The sequence below is a fragment of the Zalophus californianus genome, chromosome 1, assembly GCF_009762305.2.
Source record: "Zalophus californianus isolate mZalCal1 chromosome 1, mZalCal1.pri.v2, whole genome shotgun sequence".
Lineage (NCBI taxonomy): Eukaryota > Metazoa > Chordata > Mammalia > Carnivora > Otariidae > Zalophus > Zalophus californianus.
In genome coordinates, this window is record NC_045595.1 from 123,858,878 (window position 1) to 123,880,472 (window position 21,595).

A 21,595-nucleotide genomic window follows, 5' to 3' on the forward strand; every position below is an offset into this window, starting at 1 on the left:
ACCTAACACTTCTGCCACATAGTCTGCAACAATCTCATATTAATGGGTAGGTACTCCCATATAGTTTTAAAATTTGAATACCAGATATTTTAATTTGAATCTTAAATACAGGGACTCCAGAAGGCACAAATGAGTCACTTAATCTAGTAAGCAGGTGACAACACTGAGCTCATTTTGTCTCAATCTCATACTTTAGGACACTATTGATAAGAAAGGGCCCTTACAGTGACCAGGTCACGTTCACCGAAGTGGTCCTTGAGCATCAAATTAAAATTCCCAGCTTTCTCACATAAGGTATGATTCTATTCATATGAAATGTCCTGCGTGGGCAACTCTAGAGAGACAGAAGGTAGAATATGGGTTACGTTGGGCTAGAGGAGGAAAAATGGGGACAAGGGAGTGAGTACAAGGCTTCTTCTTAGAGTGATGAAAATGTTCTAAAATAACATTATAATGATGGGTACGTAACTCTGTAAATACACTAAGAACCATTGGATTGTCCACTTCTAAGGGGTTAACTTTGTGATATATAAATTATACAATATAATAAAGCTGTGAGAAAACAGTTTCCAGGGCTCAGTATCAAGTGATCTCTAGTTACTCCATGTGGCTGTGGTCTTCCAGAATAAACATGAAAACCAGATGTGCATTAAATAAGCCTTACCCAAGAACAAAATGTTCAAACAATGATGAGAATAAAGACCATGCCTGTGAAGTTGGAGAGTTTTCTTTGGAAGCAGTAATGGGCCTTCAACCTCTTTCTCAAATGTCATTAGGTAAGTGGTGAACGGTATTAGCTTTTGATTTTTACCAAGCCAGAAAAAAAATGGAAATATTAGTTTCATTCATCGATACTAAAATGCTTTTAAGTGTACAGAATGGAGTATAATGGAGTATAACAGCAACTGGGGAATCAAAAGACCTCGAAAGGCCCAAAAGACTCCGAGTCGACCAGAACCTTGTGGCCTTGGGGACTCAATCATTCTTCAACTGTAAAATGAGGAGGGGGGACAATGAAGTCAACTCCTCTAAGATTCACTCATCTTCATTATTCCAGATGAATCATCTCTTCTAAGGATCATCTCACAATGTGACTTGTCCTTTCTAAATAGTACCAGCTGCTTTTACAGCAAGGAAAGTGTTAATGAGACACACTGGAAATCCATGAAAGTGTCTTTCCTAGACTGATGTTCAAGTATTTAAGTGAGCTTCTTCCCACATCCATTATGAAATAAACTATCTACCTTAACATTGGATTGGCTAAACCACTGACAAAAATTTTAAACCTGATAGATAAAATCAAAGGGCAACTTCCTATAACAATGCATAAACATAGCAAAAACAATTGTTCTCCAAAGTGAAATTATCCAGTCCTTTATAAAAATCGATCTCGCCTCAAATCTAACCTGTCATTCCTAATCTATTTTCATTTTTTTTTATAAAAATGATGATTTCTTCTTAAAGGAAACCTTAGATTTGCAAACTATTTGAGGAAAATTAAAATTATTATTAAAGCCACCACCTTAAATGGATTATGGGTGACATTAACCTACAATTAAACTTTGGTACATCTTGTTCTCATTTTTTTCTCTCCATAATAGTTTTTTTTCCAAATATAATCATTTTTAAAAATATTAGTATGTGGAAAAGCATATAGAGAAAAGAAAATATCAACTACCAGAAATTCCCACCTTCAAAATAATCCCTAAACCCTATTACCTTAAGGTACCATTATTTCTGCTCTCCCTAAGCATAACCCACACAAAGATAGGTCTATTTTAAACATGGCCCAGTATGTGACGCACAAATAGTTTGACTTGGAGTGTTTCAAGTTAAAGATCTATCATCACCTCTTCCTATTACAATCTTTTTAATATAGTTGCAAAATTGTCATAGTTACATAACGGTTCATCATGCACTTTTCTTCTACTGTATGTTTTGAGTATTTCCAACCTTTCATGATAGTGAGTATTTTTATACTTAGAGCTTTTACACTCCTCCTACCTGGAAAACTCCAATCTACTACCCTATTCCTTTTGTGATTTCTTCTATTGGTTTTAGAAAGAGAAAGTTCTTCCCCACCCAAAGATCAGAATATTTATTGTTTGATTTCTTTTCTTTCCTTTTCTTCTTTTTAAACTTAGTTCCTTAATCTATGGGCTATGTTTTTAAATATTGTTAAAGATTCCAAACTTACTTGTCACATGTTTAAGTTTTAGGAAAAGCTAAAGTTATTTGCCCAACATTTTCAAATGCACATTTACATTTTTCAAGGATATCCACGTCTCATAGTCTTGGCTTTCTACTAAGCCTCAGAAAGCCTTCAGGACTAACAAAATAACCAGAGCTTTGATTATCAACAGGAAATCACAGGGGGGGACAGGAATAAAAAGGACACTCATATTGGCCAAATTAAAGCGAAACAATCAAAAAGATCCAAGTTCCTAGCCTTAGTGGTTTTATTATTTTAGCCTTTAAAAGTCTCAGAAGTTCCAAGGTTAACTTAAGTCCATAGTTAAAAGACAGTTTTCAGTGCTCTGGGCTTATTCTCGATGTGGACTGGTCACCACTGATCTCGTTCAGTGACCAAGGGCAAACTCTATCCCTCGCCATTGGCCACGAGCAGAACAGGTGAGAACGCAGGGTGCAAGCTCACCTCCCGCTCAGTAGAACCCCACCACAAAGGACATGCCTTTGTTCTACTGCTGACAGTAGGTCAACAGAAGCATCTTTGAGTATGAAGAGCAGCACAGATATCAGAGTTTACATGGTTGTTTCTCATTAATAAAAAATACTGGATTATATTTCCCAAGAACATCCACTTCTCATACTAATTTTTTTTTCCCCCACCAGAGCATTCCCCTGAGGCACAACACTGTTACTGCTGCTACCTTCCACGACTTGGGATACAGTGCATAACCTTCCCAGGACCGTTTCCTCGGCCGTAAAATGATGAGAAGGACAACTGGCCTCTTAGGGTTGTTGTGAGTACCACCTAAGAGACTTAGGACAGGACCGCCCTTAGGAAATGGTTTTATATTAGCTGTCCTTGTTGATCTGTTACTACTACTGCCACCTCTCCTACTCCTGCTATGACTATTATAACCTCTCCTGCCAGAAATGCCAAAACGTAAAACTTGGTCGGGTTTTTCAGAATGAAAGGGGGAACTGGAGAGGTCTGTGGTCAGATCAGCCTCAGAAGTAAAGTCTGTCCTCAGGCTTTGCAATCTGTCTGGGAAGTTAGTATTTACAGTCACCATGAAACAGTGAGTGTCCGGGGGGGGGGCACCACAATCCCCCCCCCACACACACACACTTTCTGATATACCAGCACAAGACTCTTGCACATCAGCCCCTTCAGTGAGCAGAGCTAAGCAAGGACCCAGGGGTTACAGGGGCGCCTGGGTGGCTCAGCTGGTTAAGCATCTGCCTTCGGCTCAGGTCATGGTCCCAGGGTCCTGGGATCGAGCCCCACATTGGGCTCCCTGCTCGGCGGGAAGTGGGCTTCTCCCTCTGCCTGCCACTCCCCTTGCTTGCGCTCTCTCTCTGACAAATAAATAAATAAAATCTTAAAAAAAAAAAAAAAAAGAACCCAGGGGTTAGGTGTGAAAAAGGCAGTGGGTAGCACTCTTCCCTGGAGCCTTTCTGTGAATCCTATAAGGTCCGAAATTGCAACCAAGAGCCAACACCTCCCCAAACGGGCACTGTGAAGATCCAGACCGGGGGCTGGAATAAGAGCCATCGGGGCCATGAATGGATTTATCGAGGTTCCGCAGTCAGAAAGCTTACTTCTAATATCACATTTACGCCTACAGATTCATTTCCTTCCTCCTAGTGCCTATCTTCCACGGCCAGTGAGTTCTCCTGATGCTTGGAGTGTGGGCCAATTCGTACTGACACCGTTTGCCTAAGGATTTGTCTCTGACCTCGAAGCTCTGAATCCTTGTAAAAGAAAATAAGGATCACATGCTTCTGCATCACCAGCTAGGTTCATAAGCCATCTGAGATTTAGGAGACATGGAGAGGACTCTGAATACCAGCAAGAAGCCATGTTTGATAAAAAGTAACCAGCTCAAAGCTTCACTTAAAATTATATGGTATGGAATGAGAAAAATACCCATCTCTACCTGATTTCAGGCACAAGGCAGAGGCGTAACAAAACTAAACCAGCCCAGCAAGGTGAGAACAAGAATTATAGCACATGTTCCAAACCTAGAGTCAGGAGTAAGGTTAGCTCAGCTACTTCACGCTCAGATTCAGGGTTCTGAACATCCTACTCTGTGGTCTTTTTTTTCCTCCCCATGTTTGAAGGAAACTATTTTAATGAATATTCTTTGCGAAAACCCTAAAATCTGGCTGGCTTTTAGGGAGTTTCCCCCCTCTTATTCTATACTTTGCCACATTTGTTTATTTGTGCTTCTATTCAGTGGTATTTTGTTTGGTTCTCCTCTCTTGTTGAAAGGCTGTGAAGCCCTTGGGAACACAGAACCGTAGCTCCCAGACAAAAATGAGCTTTATGTGAGCTTTTTCAGACTCTTATCTGTGCCAATTAAGCACAAATAATTAATGAGCAAAACAGTCTTAACACTGTTCTTTAAAATCATGGGACAACTACAATCACATTGACAAAAGCCTTCCTTTAAATTTTAAACTGAGAGAATTTAGTAACAATAGTGTAATGGTACAAATATGGAGTGAGAGCATATATTAAGCAAGTTATAGCAGTCTTTGCCTTTTTTTTTTTTAAAGTTAAAATGACCTACTGGATTTGCTGTTAAAAAAAAGATCTGCAGAGGAAGGGGCAATAATATAACTGGACCATTGTGTCTCAGGGTATAAAGTACAGTCAATTTTGTAATCCTGAAATGGCATACAGTCCTAACTTTACAACTTCAGCCTCAGCAGATACGGAAACTGCGATCCTTAAGGCACTGAGGTCCTCAAAGATTTTTTGAAAGTTCCTTTTTGTCTCAGTTTTATTTTTTTTTTAACATGGAAGAACAGATCCTTTCTAATACATTGTATTTCCCAGTGGGGGTAAAAAGGGGCAATAACAAAGCAGCAATAACAGAAGCCTATCTGCATTATTTAAAAAATACAAGTACATTACCTCGAACTAAAGCATACTTAACATAAAAAGAAGAATATTTCATAGAGCGTTACAAACTTCCAAACATCATCCAATTTAACTACTCTTGCAGAACAAGTTCATGCTGGGTTGCTTTGGTGACAAATTAATAAAGGTAAAACTGCTCTCTACGTCTCTAATAAAATTAAAGAAGATACTCCCTTGGCACTTCATGTTATTCACTGAATTTCATTTTAGCAATACTTCTATGTTTTACAAGGCACATTCCACTGTTAGATTTACTCCAAAAGTAGTCTCAGATTCCGAGGAATTACATAAGAATAAAAACAGTGACAAATAAGGGAGGGTTTCAGTCTAGCTTGATCCACCTGTAACGCTCTGCCCACATCAATAGTTATTCGGGTATTTTATGAGGCATTCTAGAAAAATGCCAGACTTTTCAAAGAGAAAATTACAATGATATTCTGGTTCACTGTAACTATGAGAAGTAGGCCCAAGGGAAAACCGTGTATCAGGCCATCACACACAAGGGTGTAAGGCAGCTAGCTTAGCTGGACTGGCAACACACGGCTGCCTAAGGTTCAAGAAAACTACCATCAACCGTGTATAAAATCACAGTTATGCCTAGAAGATTTAATGGGAGGACACGAAGAAAGGAATTTGGAAAAAGGAATTGAAAATGCTTACAAAGGAGTACAAATCTCTAGACTACAAATCCAACACACATATGCCATTTCATCCTAGCTTCCATGTGCCCTTAATATTGTCAAACAACGCATATATTATATAGAGAATCGTAACCTCCAAACACTCCCCAGGATTAACGAACTCACATTATATTCTAAAAGAACACAGCAACGACACAAATGCTATGCAGAGTGTCATATCGCCCGGGAGTACAGAAAGAAAATCGGACACATGCAGCAGAAAGTTCAAAATGTGATTTACTAACCTGGTGCCCCTGTGAAAGTAGTCGCTTCATACTGCTCTACAGAAAGAATCTTTACTATGAAACTAATCTCCAAAGCAGCTGATAGCCCAGAGGGGAGGAAATGGACTACCCGGGGAATCCACATGCACAAGGAAAGCAGTTTGTTCCCAACTTGGCAACTTAAGTCCTAGCCAAGCCCACAAAGCACTTTAGCCTATAAGCTTTAGTAATGAACTTGAAACCACTCCCATATGTTAAATAGACACTGGGCTGCAGTGAGAAATAAAACCCACATACACAATTGAGCAAAGGCTTCAGGCTTCATTTTTGAACTTGCTGCCTAAGAAAACCATAACACACAAACTTAAAGAGAACCCTCACTCCTCTCTCACTCCTTAGATACCGTATTAAAGTGACTCATTCATTTTAAATAGAAGGAATACAGTCTCCCCCCACCCCACCCCCATGAGAGCCATGAAATGAATTTTACAATGTTGCCCAAGTGGTTAAGTGGTGGTGATACATCACCGCAATTTCACTTTACATAAGAGGGACATATGAAGTTACTATTTCTGAGAGAATCAAAGTCACATACTGTTTTCAGATTGTGGAGGGGGTGGGGATAGCCTTAATTAAGCCTAAAATCTCATTAATTTCTAAAGTCTAAAAATCAACTTAAGTTCAAAAGGAATATTTATTACAGAACCTAAGTTTTTGTTTTTTTTTTTTTTGAGTATAGTTAACGCACAATGTTACATTAGTTAGAAGTGTATAGCATAGGGGCGCCTGGGTGGCTCAGTCGGTTGAGCCGTCTGCCTTTGGTTCACTATCTCAGGGTCCTGGGATCGAGTCCTGCATCGGGCTCCCTGCTTGGCAGGGAGCCTGCTTCTCCCTCTCCCTCTGCCTGCATCTCCCCCTGCTTGTGCTCTCTCCCTCTCTCTCTGTGTCGAATGGATAAAATTAAAAAAAAAAAAAGTGTATAGCATAGTGATTCAATATTTCTATACAGTATGCTATGTTCACCACAAGTGTAGCTACCACCCGAGGATCTTTCTAACTTATGATTCTGACTTGGTGTCTGTAAAAATCACTCATAATTCAGTTTCACCATCTACCTTCTGGTTATATATATGAGATAAAAGATTCTTTGGTAGCATTATGGTTTTTAATGGTTTAAAATGGAACTGAATATGACTCTCCATGTTTCAAACTAAGAAATTTAAAATTTATTTCTCATTCTAGAAATATGCAATTGATAATTTCCTTAAGGCCTTTAGATCTTAAAACAGTCCATAATGTCCCAGCATTGAGACATTTCTTGATTTGAGCAATGGCTCAAGAAATAATGAAAATCCATGCTCTGATTTTTAACGTAATGTGTTCACAGTACCATACACACAGTTTGCCCCTAGTTTTCAACTCCAAGGACAGTTTTAATTGTCATGGCTTGCTTCCATGATTTCTACTTTATTTAAAGAAGGCTTATTTAACATAATGGTCAAGACTACCTGACTCTGTTGTTTCTTCTAAGCCAAAAGATTGGACCAAATATTCAAGGAAAACTCGATTCACTTGCTGCCAAACAAGATTTACATGTATTGCTGGCAAAATCAACTTACCCAAAACCTGTGAAACTTAAGCCATTAGCATATAAGCATAACAAGATCAGGCATGAAAACCCTGGGGACTCCCTGAGATCTCACACATGCCCCACCTGCCTCCCCACCCACATCCAGGTCAGGGCTCAACATTTTCGCATGGGTCACTTTAGAATGATAGGGTTAAGACAGTCACCTCAGGGAGAAAACGATGTTTAAGAGGCCCTTGCCTTAAAAAGGAGCCAGCACCCCACCTGGTGGCAAAACCGAGAAAAGGCTAGAACAGTTAAACCTCGGGAAATGTAACTCTCCTGCTGGAAGAAAAACAAAAAAGCAGAAAAGGGTCCGTTATAAGAGTACACTAATGTCACATACAATGTGTGGTAAGTGTCATGGAAAGTTGTTTTCCCCCCACAAGCACAGAATATTTCTTAAGGATATGAAAACACTCATGCAAAAAAAAATAATAATAATTACACTGAAAACCATCTCTCTTATGTAGATCTGGTTTGCAAACATATACGATGATTTACATTCCCAGAAAAATCCTCTGATAAGTAGTATTCATCACTCCTTTACTCAAAAAGCGGCGAGAAAAATGCCCGCAAGGTCAACATCATCTCTGAAATGGAAGAAATATGGATAAACCCCCAACTCAACTAGCTAAGTACTGATGGGATGGTGTCCATCACTCTCTTAAAAGGCTGTATCCCTAAGATTTTTCCTGCCTCTCTGTCACAAGTATTTCCTTTTGTCTCATATAAATTATTTCTGCCAACAATCAACGTACAGGGCGCCTGGGTGGCTCAGTTGTTAAGTGACTGCCTTTGGCTCAGGTCATGATCCTGGAGTCCCAGGATCCAGTCCCACATCTGGCTCCCTGCTCAGCGGGGAGTCTGCTTCTCCCTCTGAGACCCTCTCTCCTCTCATGCTCTCTCTCACTCTCTCTCTCTTAAATAAATAAAAATCTTTAAAAAAAAACAATCAATGTACAATATCAACCTCAATGGAGATGAAGAATAGTTAAATACTGGGTTTTAAATTACACTAGAGAAATAAACTCCAGAAAAAATAAAAGCATAGTAGGATGTGACTTTTAAATAAACCCAAGTCACACTACTGAAGCTAAAACTAATAATAATAGCAGCTACAAGAGCTTAAATGGTGGACATGGTTCTAAACTGCTTCACAAGTAGTAACTCATTTAAATTTCACTACTGTCTTATTATACATTTTACAGATGGGAAAACTGAGGCCACTAAAGGGTCAGTACTTGCCAAAGAGCTAGCGGTGGAGCCTGGATGAGAACGCAAGCTGTTTGGCTCTGAGGTATGTGCTCCTAACCATGTACTTTAATAATTCCGTCCTCCCGAGTGCATACCACTTGGGAAACCCTGCCAGACTCTGGGGAGGGGCAGATGGGAGAGAACTGCTCCGTAGACAGTCCTCATGATGGCGCAGAGTGGGAAAGGCTTCGCAGCCAAAGCAGCCACAGAACTGAGACCAGAAGACTACATGGCAGGTAAGGGATCCCCAGGCAGAGGGCACACCCACTCAGCCTTCCAAGGCAGAGAGTTTGGAAACGGGGAATGGGCCACTGGAGGGACCACAGGGAGCAGAAGAAAATGCTGCAAGGGAGACCGGAGCCCTCTGATGTCAATTTCACGGAGGCAAAGAGGCATCCCAGAGAGTTTAAACCAGAAAGTGACCAGATGTGCATGTTGGAAAGCTAAGTAAGGAGCCAGGCCTTGTAGAGTGAGTAGAAATTAAGAAGACATTCCAGGCAAAGGGCAGGGCAGGGCAGACCAGTGCTTCTAAATGTACAGGCTTACACTTTCCCAAGCATTACCAAGGAGGCCGGGGCTGTAATGTAGGCAGCAGGGATGCTCGCTAGTTCTCTTGTGTAAGCTAGGTTCGGGGCCTGAGCCACATGGAGGTTGTTGAGACCGTCCACAGAGCTGGGAACACGGGAGGAGGAGGAGCAGGCTGGTGGGAGGAAGAGGGATGGCGTAGCCAAGCCCAGGAGCTGGATTTTGGAGGCAGAGCCGGAGGTCCCGCGGGCCAGCCAGGGTGGGCGTGCAGGAGATATAGGTCTGGCGCTCCACTTTCCGGCCTGTACAGAAGGTACACAACTAGCAGACACTGCACAGAAAGGATGAAGGACTGCAGCTGGAGGACAGCAACGGGGCACAAATGGGTTTGCCCGGAGAGCACACGACATAATAGTAAAGGGTGAAGTTTGGGTTGTTGTTTTGGTGGTTTTTTTTTAAGACTTGTTATTTATTTTAGAGAGAGAGAGAGAGAGAGTATGAGCAAGTGAAGAGGGGCAAAGGGAGAGAAAATCCTGAAGCAGGCTCCCCGTGAGAAGCCCTACAGAGCACTGGAGCCCAGGACCCTGAGATCAAGACCTGCGCCGAAATCAAGAGTCAGACACTCAACCAACTGAGCCACCCAGGCACCCCAAGGGTGATGTTTTAAGGCAAGGGGTTTCTGAGGATCTCGGACAGAACTCAAGACGGGGCTGGGGAAAAATTTCGTTTTAATTTTTACTAACCTCCAACTGAAATTGAGCATTCCCTTCCATTACAAATGTATCCAACAATCCACAGCAAAAGTAGCCATACCTGTGACTTGTCACAGTAGAAATCAAAGATATCTTCATATCACACTACAGCTATTGAAAATATCTCAAAGTATCTTTTCCACTCATCACTACTTCAAAATTATAGTTATTACTACACCTGCCACTAGTTTTTGATATGTAAAGCATTAATAAACGATATATATTATAGTATTACATATTTTTTGGTATATGGATAACTGTATATCAGTATAATTGGCTTACTTTGTAATCCTATGCATTCTAATTTTATGCACTTAAGTTTAAGCATTTAATTTTATGCATTAAACATTATTCGAAAAGGAATTCATTAACTTCACTAGAATGCCAAAGGCATCCCGCGGTGCACACACAAAAGTAAAGAACAGGGCGCCTGGGTGGCTCAGTTGGTTAAGCGACTGCCTTCGGCTCTCGGGTTATGATCCTGGAGTCCCTGTATTGAGTCCCGCATCAGGCTCCCTGCTCGGCAGGGAGTCTGCTTCTCCCTCTGACCCTCCCCCTCTCATGTGCTCTCTCTCTCTCATTCTCTCTCTCTCAAATAAATAAATAAAATCTTAAAAAAAAAAGTAAAGAACATCTGGGGGCACCTGGGTGGCTCAGTCCGTTAAGCATCCAACTCTTGATTTCAGCTCAGGTCATGATCTCAGGGTCATGAGATCAAGTCCCACTGTGGCGGCCTCCCAGCTCCGCGGGGAGTCTGCTTAAGATTCTCTCCCTCAGACCCTCCCCCTGCTCACACGCACACACTCTCTTTCTCTATAATCAATAAATTAATCAATAAATTAATCAATAAATAAATTATAATCAATAAATAAATCTTTAAAAAAAGTAAAGAACATCTATCTGCTTTAAGGGGGGAAAGAAAAAAAACCACAGAAAGATAGTTTTAAAAGAAAATTCAGAAAAGGGGGGACCTCGTATGAGATGATCCAGTATTCAAACCCAGGCACTCTGACTTGTGTTCTTTACTCCACCAACTGCACACCCTAAAAATAGTATATAAAAATACATCATCCTTTCATTTGTGTCAACAAAGTGCTTTCACATGTATCAGCTCATTAGCTCATCACAAAGATCCAGAGTAGGAAAAGTCAACCCCAACGGTGTGAAACCTCAGAGACGCCACAACCCAGGAAGACACCTCTCCTGGGGGGTGGGGGTGAGAGGACGTGGCATCTGCCATTCTCGCTCTATGGGGCTGCAGTTGCGAGCACAGAAGAGTGTGTGAAGTCTAGCCCTTTTATCAAATCAGCTAGAACCTGACCTGGAGAGGAAGGAATAGTGAGTGCAGAGCCCAGTGAGTGGGTCCTGCTTCTTTCCAAGCTTCCATCTGCAGGCAAGGCTAACATTTATTTGGATTCTTTGCTCAAAGCTCTTTTATTTAGTTCTCATTGGTGATCCAGGGTGAGTTACAAAATTTACAATATTTCAACTGTTTAATTTTCCTTTGGCTATAACCAGAACAGAATCCTGTACTTAAGCAATTAGTCTGAAATTAGATAGACAAGCTGAAACAATGCACTCTCTGTTCTCTCCTCGCTGTGCCCACTAACTGGCGTTCATTATTTAATCTGTGACGCGTGTTGCCAGGGCCGCATTAGTAACAACATGGCTTATTGTCTTCACATCCATTCTCTATTCTGCAACATCTGTCATGGCTCATATCTATATTTTATTTATTTTGCTGCTTTTACAAGGTCATTTTCTTAACTGCTACAAATTGGTTCTAAACTATATTCTAACCCCCCAAAAGGTAACGACATTTTGTAACTTGGTAATAAGAAGAAAGTTAAGGTGGAACGGACAGACACCCTTTTAGGTTACTGCAAATTTACACAAAATTATATCATTAAGGCAGATTTTATCTCATGGTTGACTAAATAACCTATCTTTATTTTTTTTATAACCTGATCAATTCACAGAATCCTTGGCACCTTCTCATATAATGCATGTATTTCCTTTTTACAATGTGGCTTTATATGACTGACATAACATGGTCTTCTGAAAAACAAGTTGAGTATTTCTTAACATTCATGTTAAAACATAAATTATTATGTTTATTAATGGGCCTTTAATTTCTAAGTTCCCTTTTCTTTCTTTCCATAATAAGGAGCCATAGTAAAAATGGTCACTTGCCTTCTACTCACATTAGAATGGGAATTAGAATGGGAATTCCTGTGGGTAAAAACGGAAGTTCAAAATTGGTTTCGAGACCCTGAGAAAAGAATGGAACCCTCCTGCTGCTGCCTCTCTGTGGACACGTGGACATGTTGGACACACAGACTCAGCACAGCCATCTACTGTATGTGCTGTGAAGGGTAGGTAACACCCTGGCCACCTGCCCTGGGCTGGGGTGGGGGGAGGGGAAGAAGGGACTGAACCTGGCAGCAACAAGCCTGTGATGAACTTCTTTCCTAACCACCCAGAAGCACTTCCTGCCTTGCTTGCCCAACCTGAGTAGCTGGAAGGATTCCTGTGCCCCGGCAATTCCTGTCGCCTGAAGCCACCTGCTTTTGTTCCTGCCCTGTTTTCTTTACATTGCTCTCAAACAGCTTCCTCATTATACTTCTACCAGTCACAAAGGTTTAGTCAATTTTTCACACCCCCTAGTTCTTCCCCAGCTTCAGGTTTATGTCATTGCCCCACCTGTGATGCCTTTCTCCTTCCCAACCAGTAAATGATTAAAATCCTCCCCAGCTTTTCCTGGGGCAACCCAAACCCGTATCCTCCACAAAGCCCTCTCAGATCATCCAGATTTAGAAAAAAAAATTGTTTTTATTTATTACACCTAGAACAATCAGCAGCAAATGCATTAGACAATGAATCATGCCTGATGATGTTTCCATTGTTGTCTGGATTGGTTATTTAAATATCCTATGGCACTTAACTTTTCACGTAGTTTTATCTATTTCCTCCAACTAAGTTATCAATAATAGCAGATCATAGGCTATACCTCTAAAATTAATCACTGTAGAAGCATACACCAGGCAAATTAATTTTACCTTATATAGCATTCATATCTATTTGCTGATTATGAGACTTAATTTATATTATTAAATAATTATAATAACAGCCAACACTATCACCACACTATCTTACTATACCCAATATTTTATTTGACATTCACATCTGCCCTATGAGATAGATACCATTATTTTCCCCATTTCTCAGATGAAGAAAATGGGGCCAGCACGGTTAACTTGCCCATAGTCCTCCATTCTACATATATTTATTGAGCACCTAGTATGTGACATGCATTGTTAACAGCATTTAGTGATTCCAAGCAGAAATTCCCTATCCTCAGGGAACTTGTATTCTATTAGGACAGATCGACTACCAACAAATAAATATCACACCAGATAATGCTAAGTGCTAGTAAGAAGAAAACCAAAGCAGAGTAAGGGAGTGGAGAGTGATCATCAGGTAGGCGGCACACCTGAGGTAGGGTAGGCAGAAAAAGCCTCTCTGGGGAGATGACACTTAAGCAGAGACCTGAATGGAGTAAGGTAACAAGCCATGTAATTATCTGGGGAAAAGGTCCCAGGCAGAAGAAACAGAAACAGCAGAGGCCCTGAGGTCAAAACAAGCTTGGAGTGTTCACGAACAACAGAAAGGTTAGTGCAGGCAGAGCACTATGAAAGAGAGAGCAACCGAAGAGAATGATGTCAGAGAACAAACAGGGAGGTCTGATCATATAAAGCTCTGCAAACCATTGCATAGTTTTTCCCCCCACAATATAATGGAAAAGCCCCGAAAGGTTTTAATCAGGGGATTGGAATGCTGTGACATTTTAAAACATTACTCCAGTTGTGTGGCTAACGAAAAGACCAAGAGAAAGCAGATTACTTAGGAGAATCCTGCAGTAAACCAGGTGGGAGATGTTGGTGGCTTTGACTGGAATGATGGCTGTGTAGAGAGATCTAAGGTATATTGTGAAGATAGAGCCAAGAGAACATTCTGATGTGAGTTGTCGGTCTTCTGTGTGGGATGTAAAAGAAAAAGAGGTGTCAAGGAGAACTCTAAGACTGGCATATAAGCAATAGGGAGAAAAGTCCAATTACTGAGCTGGGAACGCAGTGGGTGGTGGAGAGTAAGGAGGAGCGGTGTGTTTAAGAGGCAAACCAAGAGCTCCATCTTGCATGGATTAAGTTTGATATACTTTTTATTTGTTTAAAGATTTTATTTATTTATTTAAAGATTTTATTTATTTTTTAAAAGATTTTATTTATTTATTTGACAGAGAGAGACACAGCAAGAGAGGGAACACAAGCACGGGGAGTGGGAGAGGGAGAAGCAGGCTTCCTATCTGGCAGGGAGCCCGATGTGGGGCTTGATCCCAGGAACCTGGGACCATGACCTGAGCCGAAGGCAGACGCTTAATGACTGAGCCACCCAGGCGCCCCAAAGATTTTATTTATTTATTGAGAGAGAGAGAGCACATGCAAGTGGAGGGACGAGGAAGAGAGGGAGAGAGAGAATCTCAAGCAGACTCTGTGCTGAGCACGGAGCCTGACACAGGGCTCGATCCCATGACCCTGAGATCACGACCTGAGCCAAAATCAAGAGTCAGATGCTTAACCAGCTGAGTCCCTAATATACCTTTTAGATACCCAAATGAGGATCAGTAGGACGTTGTATATATAAGTCTGGGGTTTGGCTATGTAAGGCCAGGATGCTGAATGGAGATATAAAATTGGGAGTCAGTTGGCTTCAAATAACATATTTACGCCATATGACCTAATGAGAATGGATAAGGCACAGAAGGCTAAGGACTGAGGCTCAGGGCCCTCTGACATCTAAATGTTAGGATGAAGAGAAGGATATAGCAAAGGAGGCCAAAAAAGAGCATATGGGAAGATGGGAAGAAAAGCAGGAAAGCATGATGAGACAGAAGCCAGGTGAACAAAATGCTTCAAGTATAGAGTGATCAATTATGTCAAAGGCAGCTGAGGAATGAAGAAAGAGGAAAACTGAACTTGCCACTGGATACAGCATTATGGAGGTCACTGGTGATGAGACAAGAGTGTTTCAGGGGAAGTGGGCACAAAAATCTAAATGGAGTGAGTTCAAATGAGAATGTGACTACAAGACATCTGCTGAGAGAAATTAAAGACCTAAATAAGTGGATATATCATGTTCATGGATTAAAAAACGAAATACTGATGGCAGTTTCCCACAAACTGATCCAATAATTCAACAATCCTAATCACAAACATCTCACTGGACTTTTCTGTAGAAATTGACAAGCTGATTCTAAAATGTGTATAGAAATGCAAACAGAACAGCCAAAGCAATCATAAAAATAAGACCAAAGCTGGAGGGCTTATACTACCTGACTTTAAGGCTTTGACTAGTAAGTCTACAGTAACCAAGACAGTGTGATACTGACATGGAGTCAACAAATAGACTAAGAAGACAGAACAGAGAGCTCAGGAACAGACCCATACTATATGGGCATTTGAATTTTCACAAATCAACAGAAAAATCCAGTAAAAAAAAGAAAGGATCTATAACTGATGTTAAAACAACTAAGTTCCTGTATGACAAAAATAAATAAATCTCGACCCCAACCTTGTACCATATATAAAAAATAATTTCAGATGGATCATAACCCTAAATGTAAATATGATACAAAAAGCAATAAACACAAAGGGAAAAAAATTAGACTTCATCAAAGTTAAAAATTTCTGTTCATCAAAAGACACCATGAAGAAAATGAATAGGTAAATCACAGCCAGGAAGAAAATATATGTAAATATATGTAAATCATATATCTGACAAAGGACTATATATTTCAGTAAAAAGAGAGCAAAAGATTTAATGGGACATTTCACAGAGGAAGATAAACTAATGATTGATAAGCACATGAAAAAAATGCTTAATGTTAATATTTATCAAAGAAATTTAAATAAAAAGCACATGAGATATCACTACATACATATGCACCAGAATGGACAAAATCAAATGCTGGCAAGAATGTGGAACAATCAGAATTCTCATATACTGTTGGTTCAAGTATAAAACGATACAACCATTTTAGAAAAAGTTCTGGCAGTTTCTTATAGAACTAAACATATACCTACCTTATAACCAAATAGTTTCACACATGAGTGTTTAGTCAAGAGAAAAGAAAACACATATCCACAAAAAGACTTTTGTGTTTGTTCATGGCAGGTTTATTCATAATAGCCCAAACCGGAAAAAGCTCAGGTATCCAACAAGAAAATGAGAAAAAACTGTTGTACAAACAATGGAATAATAATTAACAATAGAATACTTAATAATGGAATGATACTGAGTAATAGAAAGGCATGAAATATACAGGATATGGATGAATCTCTAAAATATTATGCTGAGTGACAGAACTTACAAAAAAGAGTACATACTGGAGCATGAGGGAACTTCCTGTGGTGATGGTCACATTCCATACCCTGATAAGGATTTGGATTGCAGAGGTGGTGTGTGCATTCATCAGACCTCTGAGTGGTTCACTTAAGATGTGTGCATTTCAGTGTATATAAATTTTACCTCAAAAGAGAAAATAGTATTAGCAAATACTAAACTCCAGTTAACAATATGCACACTAAAGAGTTTAGGACAGAGTGTACTGATGCCTGCAACTTAGTTTAAAATGTATCTGAACATAAGATGTGTTGATGAAAGCACAGGGGATGGACAGATGGCAAGATATGTGCTATAGTAAGTAAGACAAAACATTAATTGCAGGGTCCAAGTGGTGGTTATAGGGGTATTCACTTTAAAATTCTTTCAACTTTTATGTATGTTTGAAAATGTTCATAATAAAATGCTGGGCAGAGGAGAGAGTAAAAGGTAAGGAACAGGAGGCAGCGAGATCAGACAACTCACTCAAAAGAGTTTTGTTTTAAAGAGGAGCAGAGAGGGGTGCCTGGGTGGCGCAGTCAGTTAAGCGTCCAACTCTTGGTTCCGGCTCAGGTCCTGATCTCAGGGTTGTGGGACTGAGCCCCGCATCAGGCTCCACACTCAGCCTGGAGTCTGCTTAAGATTCTCTCTCCCTCTCCCTCTGTCCCTCTCCTGCCCCCACCCTCTCTAAAATAAATAAATCTTAAAAAAAAAAAAATAAAGAGGAACAGAGAGGCGGGGCAAAGCTGGTGAGAGACAAACGATTAAAAAGCATATTTTTAAAGAAGAGAGATATTCCAGAATGTCTGAATAGTAAGAATGACCCAGTGAAAAGAGGAACAATGATGAAGCTAGTGGGAGAATCCTGTAGAAACCAAGTTCTGAACAGACAAGAGCACAAGACCAAGTGAGTTGGGAGTAAGGTGGACTTCAGCCAGGAGCATACACAGCTCATCCACGGCAAAGAGCAGGGCTTTGGGGGACGGAATTATGTGTGAAGGCAGGAGGATTTGGCAGTGGGAAGAGAAGGTGCTGCTCTTCTGACTGCCTCTAGTTTCCTAGAGAAATAAGCAGCAGGATCATTAGCAGAGAGAGAGAGACAGGAGGAGCTATTAGAGGTTTGAGCAAAGAGGCAAAGGTGTGAAATAGTTACTCGGGAGAGGGAAAGAATGAATTGACTGGGGAATGTGATAGGATTGCCCAAGAGTGCTGAGTGCCACTGGAGAGGTGGAGTGATCAATTTAATGTCATCAGAGGTGTGTGTGTGTGTGTGTGTGTGTGTGTGTGTTTCCCAGGTATGCTCAGCTGTTTGGAGGGGAGTGCAGAGTAATGCCTGTATAACCCTGCTTTTTACCAGGACTGGGTATTGCAGGAAAGTAAGGCAGAGCAGGGAGAGGGGCAACGCAATGGAACACAGACGAAAAGGTGAGTAGAGGGGAAAGGCAGAACACACAGGGCATTGATGGAAAGCAAAAAGGTAGCAGTCAAGGGCTGGAGGTAAAAATCAATCTGGGAATATCAGAAGTGAGCAGAAAAGCTGGTGGATGGTGGAGCTGGGATTCGAACCTATGTGTCTGACTCCTGTGTCCACTCTCCTAACTGTAACACTCTCCAGCATCTTCAGCCCTCTGGCCTCTATAATTCTCTGTGCTTGGACAGTGTGTGTACCCATCTGGTCTAAGACTCTTAGGAACTATTTGCCCTCACTTGCTTAAAAATAATTTCTGTAGAAATGTTCTTTATTTTCATGGAATGGGAAATACAAGACAAAGAGTTGGTATGATTTTCCATCCTGACAAATTGGCTAGAAGAGAAAAAATCTATTCTCCTGCCTCTTAACACATGCCTTCTGGTCTTATATTTCCCACTCCTAAGGAGAATGAGTTGCTACTCAGAACAAAATAAATAGAACATTAGAAGGATTTGAACAAACTAGACTCAAAGTAATTATTTCAAAAGAATTGATTTTAAAAACATTTAAGCACTGGGGCTCCTGGGTGACTCAGTTAAGCGTCCGGCTCTTGGTTTCAGCTCAGGTCATGATCTCAGGGTTGGGGGATCGAGCCTGGATCAGATTCCACGCTCAGTGGGGAGTCGGCTTGGGATTCTCTCTCCCTCCCCCTCTGTCCCTACTCACACTTGCACACTCTCTCTCAACTAAACAAATGAAATCTTTAAAAAAATTTAAGCATTAAGTCACCTCACTCTCAAGAAAAAAAAAAAAGATGCCATGACTCTCTCGTGCATTCAAAATTTTAGACGGACTGCTCATTGGGTATTTGAGAAACTGTGTTAAAGCACCACACACTCACTGGCATTTAAGCACTACAGGGAAAAGTCCAGATTCTTTAGCCTGATCTTCTGCTATTCAAGTCCAGGCCTTTAATACCCCTCTGCACAAACATCATGTTCCAGGCAGGTGAATGGCCCCTTTCCTCCTACAAGACCCCTCCAGCCTCACCTCTCCGCCCAGTCCATCCCTTCCACCTGCCCAATCTCTGCCCATGCACATCCTCCTACTCTTCAGGTTCAGCTCAAACACACACTCCACGCCAGTGACCACACTCCTCTGGAGCTGCCAAAGCTCTACGTCCGTACCTCTTCAGACGTCTGTGCAGTTGTATCTGGTATCACAGTTACTGGGTGCCTATAGAATCTACCCCCTTTACCAAGAATCATCTAATATTCCAACCTGGAACTCTCCATGATTTATCTTTGTATTGGACTCAGAATGCTTCGCACAGTGCCTGGCATAATATCAATAAACAGCTATTGACAGTACAATAAACATTTCAGAGGAACTAATGAGGAAAAGTGCAACACAATGGTAGGTGTGCCTCAGCATTCTATGTCTGACAGTAAGTTAACTCCGAGAGCCAGATTTTTGAATCATGGGCTATTGCCAAATTATCCTTCAAAAAGTTTACCCCAATTTAAATGACCATCGTGAGGTTCTAGCAATTTATGTATGTGCCTTACCTGTATAATAGCAGGGTCCAATAGATATACACAGTGTGAAACAAATGTGAACCACATATGTCATTTTAAATTTTCTAGCAGCCACATTAAAAAGTAAAAGAAACAACTGAAAATAATTTAATGACATTTTATTTAACTGAATTTATCCAAAAATCCTACATAATTTCAACACATGATTCATATAAAAATTATTAAGGAACTATTTTACATTTCTTTTTTACTCAATCTTTGAAATCCAATGTGCATTTTACACTTAGAGCACATTTTCAGTTTGGACTGGCCACATTTCCAGTGCTTCATAGCCACACGTATCCATATCAAACTGGACAGCACAGGTCTAGAATGTCCTTAAAAGATAGAGGCTGCTTCTTTCAACCCTATATTCCCCACAGTGATTTAAGTGCCACAAGCATGTAAACTCAAGTGTGTAAAAGCACGAAGCTTGCACAAGGTTTGCAGCATAAGGGGTTCAACAGCTGTCGGCTCCCTTTCCTTTACATGCAACAGATACTCAACAAATGCCTCTGGGTTAGAACTTCCCAGGTGGAAAGGGTGCTTCCCGATTAAGGCCATCAGGGTCCCTTCGCTCTGTACTCTCCAAAGACCCCCGTGACCTTAACGTGGTTTCACGGCACATTTTCCTGGTATAAGAATATTTTACTCACCAATAAACCATCTGAACTACATGGAAATAGTAGCTTCTTAAATAAAATAGTATCCTGGTCTTCGTCGGTCCCCAGTGAGTTTGATTTCTAGCAAACGTGTAGGGTTCATTGACCCCTGGCTGAATTCATGAAAGTGGATTTCTGAAGCTGCAAAGCTGAAGAAAAGATTCAGGAAGCTAGAACCATGGGGGAGCCCATCTGAACCGGCTGGGCAGACCGACCCTCCGTTCCTGCATCAGGGGTTAGTAAAGCAACTGAGTGACCTAAGCAGTTACTTGGGCCTTGAATTCTCAAGGAATTAGAATAGGGTAAACAAGTAAGAACCCTAAAAATAACCTAACATAATTAAATACTATTTAAGAATTCAAAAGGCATTTCAGAATCTGTTAGGCCTCAAAGCAACATTATAATCATAAATTTATATTGGATGGCACCATAAAAATTGTTAATTTGAGCATTCATGTTGTTTGAACTGTGATGTTTGATTACATACTCCAAATGCAAATGAACAAGTCTATTATACATATACACATATATAACACATACATAATACAAAGCTCAACCTGACAAAATTTCGACTAGAATAGGTAACATGGGAATTTCCCTACCAATTCTGGTCTCTCAAGCAAATGTTCTAGCCAAGCAAATATATCATACAACACATGCATTGCTCTGTGGTTATGTCTCATGCTAATTAACTCTCTTTATTCGTAGGTCATCATTGCTTTAAATCTTCCATCCTCTGTCCACCCATTCTTTGCACCTTGTACATTCACCAATGCATCCATACAGCCATTCACTGAACAAACAGTTATGAGTGCACATCTCAAGCAGAATGCTAGGCACACGGCATACGACAGAGAATGAGAAAATTTGGTCTTGGTCCTGGGGAAGCTTACAGTTGAATTCTCACTGTTCATTCTGCTTTTCCACTGCTAGCCTCCCTCCGAGATGCCCAAGGCTGCAGGCCTGTGTGGAAGGAAGTACCTACTAACAGGAATCTGGCTGGGGTTTTACTGACTCCGTACCATAAATCAGGCTGTCTGGTGAATTTCCTTCCTTAGAATATGGTCATCTGCGTTCAACACAGGCTGAATTTCCAAACTAGTTTTGTTGAAATGGTCTATCTGCACTGAGTACTTTTTCCCCTTCTTTCTTAAGATCAAATTACTTTCCATTGACAATTCCTGCCGTTTGGGGTGTTTTTTGTTTGTTTGTTTGTTTCTCCATTTAATCAATACCTGGCTGCCCCCCAAGTAGCTGATGCTTCTCTCACACTGCAAAAACTGACTGTACAAAATGCAGCACCCCAGAAAAACCTCACAACCACAA

The 21,595-nt window shown here is 40.8% G+C and overlaps 1 protein-coding gene across 7 annotated transcripts in view; it reads right to left on the reverse strand.

Moving 5' to 3' along the window:
* PLD1 (phospholipase D1) overlaps positions 1-21,595 on the reverse strand; it is a 199,711-nt gene that overhangs the window by 152,849 nt on the left and 25,267 nt on the right. For 2 of the 7 annotated variants that reach the window (XM_027583302.2, XM_027583303.2), the window contains exon 1: positions 6,042-6,175. The exons of the other annotated variants lie outside the window; for them this stretch is intronic. The gene's annotated coding sequence lies outside the window, so the exon portion shown is untranslated. Of the gene's footprint in view, positions 1-6,041; positions 6,176-21,595 lie in introns of those variants that run through there. 7 annotated transcript variants of the gene reach the window in all.